The sequence below is a fragment of the Bos indicus x Bos taurus genome, chromosome 1, assembly GCF_003369695.1.
Source record: "Bos indicus x Bos taurus breed Angus x Brahman F1 hybrid chromosome 1, Bos_hybrid_MaternalHap_v2.0, whole genome shotgun sequence".
Lineage (NCBI taxonomy): Eukaryota > Metazoa > Chordata > Mammalia > Artiodactyla > Bovidae > Bos > Bos indicus x Bos taurus.
Genome location: NC_040076.1, coordinates 18,901,988 through 18,908,638, shown reverse-complemented (window position 1 = coordinate 18,908,638; position 6,651 = coordinate 18,901,988).

The following is a 6,651-nucleotide window of genomic DNA, read 5'->3' as shown; positions in this document are numbered from 1 at the left end:
AGGTCCATTCATGTTGCTGAAAGTAGCATTATTTTGTGTTTTTTTAATGGCCGAGTAATATTTCACTGTGTATAAGTACTACATCTTTATCCATTCATCTGTTGATGGACATTTAGGTTGCTTCTGTGTCTTGTCTATTGTAAATAGTGCTGCTATGAACATTGGATTCATGTATCTTTTCGAATTAGTTTTCTCTGAATATATGCCTATTGGAGAAGACGATGGCACCCTACTCCAGTATTCTTGCCTGGAAAATCCCATGGATGGAGGAGCCTGGTGGGCTGTAGTCCATGGGGTCGCAAAGAGTTGGACACGACTGAGCAACTTCATTTTCACTTTTCACTTTCATGCATTGGAGAAGGAAATGGCAACCCACTCCAGTATTCTTGCCTGGAGAATCCCAGGGACGGGGGAGCCTGGTGGGCTGCTGTCTATGGGGTCTCACAGAGTCGGACACGACTGAAACGACTTAGTAGCAGCAGCAGCAGCAGCAGCAGTAGGATTGCTAGATCATATGGTAGTTTTATTTTTGGTTTTTTAAGGAACTTCCATACTGTTCTCCATAGTGGTTGTACTAATTTACATTCCCACCTGGTGGCTCAGCTTGTAAAGAATCTGCCTACACTGCAGGAGACCTGGGTTTGATCCCTGGGTTGGGAGGATCCCCTGGAGAAGGGAAATACTCTTACAGACCAGTATTCTGGTCTGGAGAATTCCATGTGTACAGACTAGTATTACAGACCAGTATTCTGTACTGTAGAATTCCATGGACTGTATAGTCCATGGGGTCTCAAAGAGTTGGACACGACTGAGCAACTTTCACTTTCACTTCACTTTCACCAACAGTTTAGGAGAATTCCTTTTTCTCTACACCCTCTCCAGCACTTATTATTTGTAGACTTTTTGATGATGGCCATTCTGACTGGTGTGAGGTATAGTTTTGCTTTGCATTTCACTAATAATTAGTAATGTTGAGCATCTTTTTGACCATCTGTATGTATTCTTTGGAAAAATGTGTTTAGATATACTACCCTGGCATGGCCTATTTTTTGATTACATTGTTCGGTTTTTTTTGACATAGAGCTGCATGAGTTTTTTTGTATATTTTAGAGATGAGTCCCTTGTCAGTTGCTTTGTTTGCAGATATTTTCTCCCATTTTGTAGGTTGTCTTTTCATTTCGTTTATGGTTTCCTTTGTTGTGCAGAAGCTTTTAAATTTAATTAGGTCCTATTTGTTTATTTTGGGGAAGAAACATAAGCTGGAATCAATATTGCCAGGAGAAATATCAGTAACCTCAGATATGCAGATGACACCACCCTTATGGCAGAAAGTGAAGAGGAACTAAAAAGCCTCTTGAAGAAGGTGAAAGTGGAGAGTGAAAAAGTTGGCTTAAAGCTAAACATTCAGAAAACGAAGATCATGGCATCCAGTCCCATCACTTCATGGGAAATAGATGGGGAAACAGTGGAAACAGTGTCAGACTTTATTTTTTTAGGCTCCAAAATCACTGCAGATGGTGACTGTAGCCATGAAATTAAAAGACGCTTACTTCTTGGAAGGAAAGTTATGACCAACCTAGATAGCATATTCAAAAGCAGAGACATTACTTTGCCATAAAAGGTCCGTCTAGTCAAGGCTATGGTTTTTCCAGTGGTCATGTATGGATGTAAGAGTTGGACTGTGAAGGCTGAGCACCGAAGAATTGATGCTTTTGAACTGTGGTGTTGGAGAAGACTCTTGAGAGTCCCTTGGACTGCAAGGAGATCCAACCAGTCCATTCTGAAAGAAACCAGCCCTGGGATTTCTTTGGAGGGAATGATGCTGAAGCTGAAACTCCAGTACTTTGGCCACCTCACGTGAAGAGTTGACTCATTGGAAAAGACTCTGATGCTGGGAGGGATTGGGGGCAGGAGGAGAAGGGGACGACAGAGGATGAGATGGCTGGATGGCATCACTGACTCAATGGACGTGAGTCTCAGTGAACTCCGGGAGTTGGTGATGGACAGGGAGGCCTGGTGTGCTGCAATTCATGGGGTTGCAAAGAGTCGGACACAACTGAGCAACTGAACTGAACTGAACTCTAAGAAGTGGATCAAAACTGTGATCTGTGTCAAAGAGTGTGTTCTGCCTATGTTTTCCTCTAAGAGTTTTATAATGTCTGGCATTACATTTAGGTCTTTGATCCATTTTGAGTTTATTTTTTTATATGGTGTTAGAAAATGTTCTAATTTCATTTTTTTCTTGTAGTTGTTCAATTTTCCCAGTATCACTAGTTGAAAAATTTGACTCTTTTTTCCCTTAGAGTGTCTCAAAGTGTGTTGTTACCTTTTGCTTTTATAACTTCAAACAAGAATGTATGATTTGACCACTTTTTCAAAATGGCCATCAACAAAAATCTACAAACAATAAATGCTGGAGAGGGTGTGGAGAAAAGGGAACCCTTTTGAGCTATTGGTAGGAATTTAAATTAGTATAGCCACTATGGAGAACAGTGTGTGATTCTTTAACAAACTAGGAATAAACCTACTATGACCCCAAAATCCCACTACTAGGCAATCCCGCTACCCTGAGAAAACCATAACTGAAAAAGACACATGTACCCCAATGTTCATTGCAGCATATTTATGATAGTTAGGACATAGAAGCAATCTAGATGCCGATTGACAGATGAATGGATAAAGAAGTTGTGGTACATATACACAATGGAATATATCTCAGTCATAAAAAGGAACACACTTGCATTAGTTCTAATGAGGTAGATGAACCTAGAGCCTATTATACAGAGTGAAGTAAGTCAGAAAAACAAATATCATATGTTAGCACATATATATGGAATCTAGAAAGATGGTTATAATGAATGTATTTTCAGAGCAACAGTGTAGACACAGACATAGAGAACAGATTTTTCAACACAGTAGGGAAGGAGAGAGTAGAATGAATTGAGAGAATAGCTGCTGCTGCTGCTAAGTCGCTTCAGTCGTGTCCTACTCTGTGCGACCCCATAGATGGCAGCCCACCAGGCTCCCCTATCCCTGGGATTCTCCAGGCAAGGGAACACTGGACTGGGTTTCCATTCCCTTCTCCAATGCATGAAAGTGAAAAGTGAAGTCGCTCAGTCATGTACGACTCTTAGCGACCCCATGGACTGCAGCCCACCAGGCTCCTCCATCCATGGGATTTTCCAGGCAAGAGTACTGGAGTGGGGTGCCATTTGAAATATATATATTATCATATGTAAAATGGATAGCTAGTAGGAATTTGCTGTATGACACAGAGAGCTCAAACCTGGTGCTCTGTGACAATGTAGAGAGGTGGGATGGGGTGGGAGGGAGGTTCAAGAGGGAGGGAACATATATGTACCTATGGCTGATTCACACTGATGTATGGCAGAAACCAACACAACATTGTAAAGCAATTATCCTTTAATTAAAAACAAATTAAAAGAGAAGATATTATTTGACCACTTTTAATTTTTATTGTTATAATATTTCTTGATAAATATTACTGTATTACCTCTATTGTCTATAATATTGAATTGCAAAATTTATGTGATCTTTTCTTTTTGTTTTCTCTTATCATCCCAGATATCCTGTTTTTCCACTTTCATTAGCATAAAAAAGTTTATACACACATATATTTTTTAATTTTGTTTTCTAAAACAAATAACTTCTATATTTAAAATAGCTTTGTAATTTAAGTATTGTTTTAAGACTTGAAATCTGAGAGAGGAGAAGTTATGCCAACCAACAAATATTATTAACATCGTGAATGAATCTTGGGCAGTATTCAGTGCTGTGAGGGACAAAAGAAATACATTAATTATTTGGAATATTTTAGTAGTATTTCCTGACACCAGATTTGCAAGTACCACCAGAAAATATGAGTTTTCTTGTATACTTTATTCTTAATAGTCATGAGAGCAGAAAATATTAATAATAAATTTCTTTTGCGACTATGGACTGCCCACCAACAGTAGCAGCAACAACACCTAATCTTTATTGAGGGCTTAATATGTACCAGTCAATTTTATAATCACTTTTTATGTATTTACTTATTTTTTCATTGAAACAATCATATGGTATAATCATATTAATATACTGCTCCAATAAGAGATAATGTAGCAAAAAACATGAAGTAACTTGCTAATGATTACCCTGTTTGTAAGTGATGGAGCCACAGATTCGCACCTGGGTAGTCTGTCTTCAGAACCAACACTCATAACTACATTTACCTTTTATTACTCTGTGTTTCCCCTACATTCCTCACCAAGCTCACTCTAATTAGGAGCGTGACTATCTCATGGTGTGCCTTAAATTACAAATTATTTTATATCAGATACTTTCCCAATTATTTGGAAATAGGCAAAATCAAGCATTTAAATGACAATTATTTTTTTTTTTCTAATTAAGACTTAGTCTTGATCACAAAATGTATACAATATAGTTGGAGAAATTAGATGCAATTTAATGTGCAAACTAGCCACCTATACAAGTACTATATACTGATTTGTTAAAAGTCTAAGGAGTGTAGTATGGACAACATTAGGGGGAATTATTGGAGGGGATCTGTAGGGTCTCAATGTACACAAGGAACTATCTTCTGAGAATGCTGAAGAGTATGTAGGTTCTTCAGTGGGACTGCTAGTTGGGTGAGGTGGCAGATGGTGAGCAGAGCATGAAGACAGAGGAAATGCGCTGCAGGGAAGCAATAAGAAGTGGTGAGAGCCACTTCCGAGCAGAAACTTCAAGAGCTGCCTTCTGGTTTGCCATCATCTCTTTTCTTTTTACTGTGAGACTGGTAAATTTTTAGAAGAGGGTGGCTTCATGACCTAGAATCTTGGGGTGAAGAAGCACGGAGCAGAGTCACCAGCAACCTACACCTTAAACTTGAAATAAACTCTCTTCCTGTTCGCCATTAAGCTTTGGGATCATCTATTGATGCAGCATTTCCTAGCTAATAAAGCTAGCTAGTAGGCAGTATCATTATCCCAAACATAAATGGTTAGGGATTTGGGCAATGAGAACAAGGGACACATCTAAAAGTCAGTGTCAGGGAAGAGTTGACAGGACTTGGTGACTGATGGGTTGTAAGGTGCAAAGATTTAAAAGAAACTGGCAAGATGACCTTAATGGTTTTGCTTTGGCAGAATAAATCATTTATCAAAAATGATGAAGTATAGAAGATGTGTTTGAAAGATTTAAAGGGTTTAAAGAGAAACCCTTTAAATCCTTTTCAAGGAGTTAAAAAGATACTGTAAGGTGGGTAAAGAAAAAAAGCTACTGGGCTGAGCTCACTGAAAAATTTGGTAGTTCAGAGAAATTTCATAGTGCTGAGAAGGTGAACTTTCAAAAGAAAATCTTTGTTTTACTATGTTTTTTTTTTTTAAAGTTAGGCCATACATTTGCATGTACACCAGGGCTTCCCTGGTGGCTCAGATGGTAAAGAATCTGGCAATGCAGGAGACCTGAGTTCGATCCCTAGATTGGGAAGATCCCCTGGAGAAGGGAAAGGCTACCCACTCCAGTATTCTGAACTGGAGAATTCCATGGACAGAAGCTTTATCTATCTCTTTTATACTTTAATAAAACTTCATTACACAAAAGGTCTGAGCAATCAAGCCTTGTCACTGGGCCCAGATTGAATTCCTCTCCTCCAGAGACCAAGAATGGTGTTGTTCATGGCTCATAGCAACAATCTTTCAGAAGGAGGGAGAAAGTAGAGGAAAGAGGGTTTGAAATTAGCCACTGAGAGAAACAGACCCGATCATGGTTAGGGGATTGCTGAATACAGTGGGCTTGTTTGATGTTAGACTAAGAATTCACAGTGTGCTGAGTCTCAATAGATCTCTGTCTTCTCTCAGCAGTGTTTAGTGTCCTGGGCACAGGCAACAAAAGCTCACAATAAGCATGATCCAGATTTGTGAGTTTTACAGATTAAATTATTTGCCCAAGGTCATACTTAGAGTTCTGTATAATCCCTTCTCGTTGTTTTCTCAGAAAAATACAGTGTCTCCTCAGGGATATGTTTTATATTCCTGTGGTTCTGATAATATTCACATTGGCTGGACATTCATCTCTTTAGGGGGACTTAGATTTTTTTTTTTAAATATCCTTGGTTCTTTATAAATGGTGATTTTGGTTTTTGGATAACTTTTTCACTTTGGTAAGCTTTTCAGATAACTTTCATTGGTGGGAAAAATTTTCTGTGTTTTTTTAAATAGAAGCTTGTCACCTTATTTAATTCATATGTCAGATAATTAACAATCATTATTAAGTGCTGGATATATGCTAAATGCTATGCTAAAGCCCAAGGATACCAAGATAGGGCTTCTCTGGTGGCTGAGATGGTAAAGAATCTACCTGCAATAGAGGAGACCCAGTCTCTGGGTTTGGAAGATCCCCTGGAGAAGGGAATGGCTACCCACTCCAGTATTCTTGTCTGGAAAATTCCATGGACTAAGGAGCCTGGTGGGCTCTAGTACGTGGGGTTGCAAAGAGTTGTACACCACTGAGTGACTAAATGAAATAAGGATAAATGAAATAAGGCACACGTCCTTGATGTGCTTAGAAAGGTCAAAACTGGCTGGAAAGTATAAACGGAAATAACTTATAACACCAGAAAGTGTTACTTGCAGCTTCTTAAGCTCCTAG